We start from the raw sequence: 2,667 nt of genomic DNA, 5'->3' as shown, positions 1-2,667 counted from the left end.
TGCCATGTTGGTGTGCTGCACCCATCAACTCGTCAGCACCCATCAATTCATCATTTATATCATGTATAACTCCCCAATGCAATCCCTCCCTCCTCCCCCCTCCCCATGATAGGCCCCAGTGTGTGATGTTCCCCTTCCCGAGTCCAAGTGATCTCATTGTTCAGTTCCCACCTATGAGTGAGAACATGCGGTGTTTGGTTTTCTGTTCTTGTGATAGTTTGCTAAGAATGATGGTTTCCAGCTGCATCCATGTCCCTACAAAGGATGCAAACTCAGATGGTCTTAAGAACAACTTTTGATTATCTGCAGGAGGTCGGTAATGTCAATGACCCTCTAGTAGTGCTTACTCAAGACGCTTGTAATTTAATCTGTACTAAATAAATGTGAACTTAGCTGGCTACACTGCTGCCACCTCTTTTCCAGAACTTTCTTGGTATGGGTGAGTGGCTCTGCAGCCCAGCCCATTCTTTCATTGGATATTTGTGTCTGAGTATATTTGTTCATCTGTCGCTGTTTCAGGGTCTGCCAGTCCAACTCAGACACTCAACCTCCTTAATTGTTTTTTGTCCTAAGGCCCATTTCAGACCCTGTCTCTTCATTGATGTCTGTATGGTTATTTCTGTTAGAGGCAGCCAACTTTCCTTTCTTTGAATTCTGGTAGGTATAATTGTGTAGAGTGAAATAAGAGTTTTATTTTATTATTATGTAGAAAAAAGAAGCTAATTTATTCTACCCGTTAAAAATTTTCTTTTTAAAACAAATCTTAAAATTTTGATTGGAGAAGGATTAGAGATAAAATTGTTGATGTTTGAAATTCATTGTGGTTTTTAAAAAAATGCTTGTTTTAGTTTCAGGGTACACGTGTAGGTCTGATATGTAGGTAAACCCATGTCACGGAGGTTTGATGTACAGATTATATCATCAGTTAGGTAGTAAGTCTAATACTCAATAATTATTTTTTCTTCTCTTCCTTTGCCTCCAACCCTCCACTCTCAAATACGTCCTGGTGTGTGCTGCTCCCGTTGCGTCCATGTATTCTCTCTATTTAGTGCCCACTTGTACATGCAATATTTCGTTTTCTGATTCCTACATTAGTTTGCTAAGTGTATTATTCTCTAGCTCCATTTATGTTCCTGCAATAGACAAGATCTCATTTTTTTTTATGGATGCATAGTATTCCATGGTGTATATGTACCACATTTTTAAAAATCCAGGTTCCATTGACTGGCATTTAGGTTGATTCCATGTCTTTTCTGTAGCAAATAGTGCTGCAATGAAAATTTGTGTGCATGTGTCTTTATGGTAGAATGATTTATATTCCTTTGGGTATATAACCTGTCATGAGATTGCTGGATCAAATGGTAGTTCTGTTTTTAGCTCTTTGAGGAATTGTCCCACTGCTTTCCACAATGGTTGAACTAATTGATACTGCCACCAACAGTATATAAGCATTCCCTTTTTTCTGCAACTTTGCCAGCATGTTATCTTTTTTTTGATAATAGCCATTCTGACTGGTGTGAGATGGTGTCTTATTGTGGTTTTGATTTATATTTCTCTAATGATAAGTGATATTGGTCTTTTTCATGTGCTGTAGGCCACATGTATAACTTCTTTTGAAACGTGTCTCTCCACTTTTTAATGGTTTATTTTCTTGTCAATTTATTTAAGTTTTGTATAGATGCTGGATATCAAACCTTTGTCCAATGCATAGTTTCTAAATATTTTCTCTCATTTCTTAGGTTGTCTATTCCCTCGGTTGATAGTTTCTTTTACTGGAAGCATGAGTTTTAGATTCAGAAATGTGAGTCTGAGACCTGGTTCCACCTTTAATAGGCTCTGAGATAAGGGACAAGTTTATCGATGTTTTGGGATAGAGGGATAATAGTAACTGATTAAAGGCTCATTGTGAGCATTATATGAGGTACAAACATAAAGGTCCCCAGTGTATAGCAAGGTTTTTCCTCTTCATTTTCATCTTCATCTTAAGCTGTATTTTCTCTCATCAAACAAGATCACATCAATTGTAACTTTAAGTGTGCAATCCAAGTCTAGCTCCTAAAACTAAAGTCTGTTAGGCTTTACACTGATAATGTTTTCTTTTCCTCTATATAGAATAAGGAGAAGATGAGACCCAATATTCTTCCCCTACTTGTTTCTTCCTACCTGCCTTCCCCCCATTAAGATGATGTATAAATGTCAGACCTCCCGAAAACCTCCTCAAAGACGTAACAAGCAACAGAGGTTTCTACAACTTGTGATTTTCCAGAGTTTGCCCTCAAGCTCTGGTCCAATAAACCTCAATTGATTCAGAAACTTGAATCAGGCACTCAATTTGGTTAACATTTTGCCAACCATGAAGGGATCCTCTTAATGGAGTTAGAACCTTTGACCTGCATTGCTTCTTTTTTTGTTCATGCTCAGTACCAATTATAGAGCTTTAGTTCTGACCAATCGTGTGACTTTCTGAGAATTGAATCCTACTTGCTCTTGAGGTCCCTGCTTTCTCTGATTTTTTTTTGTTTGTGATCTCAGTTTTGTTTTTTTCATGGAACTCCTCTTCTCATGGAGTCTTGCTCACTTCCTAAAAGGAACATGGGTTTCGTGGTCCTGTGACAATGGAGAGCAGACTACAGCTTGGTCCCTGCTCAACTAAGGAGCTGGTTTGGG

The sequence above is a fragment of the Rhinopithecus bieti genome, unplaced genomic scaffold (genome assembly GCF_001698545.2).
Source record: "Rhinopithecus bieti isolate Rb0 unplaced genomic scaffold, ASM169854v2 scaffold_82472, whole genome shotgun sequence".
Classification (NCBI taxonomy): Eukaryota; Metazoa; Chordata; class Mammalia; order Primates; family Cercopithecidae; genus Rhinopithecus; species Rhinopithecus bieti.
The sequence above is the reverse complement of the archived record's forward strand: the minus strand, read 5'-3'. Positions refer to the sequence as shown.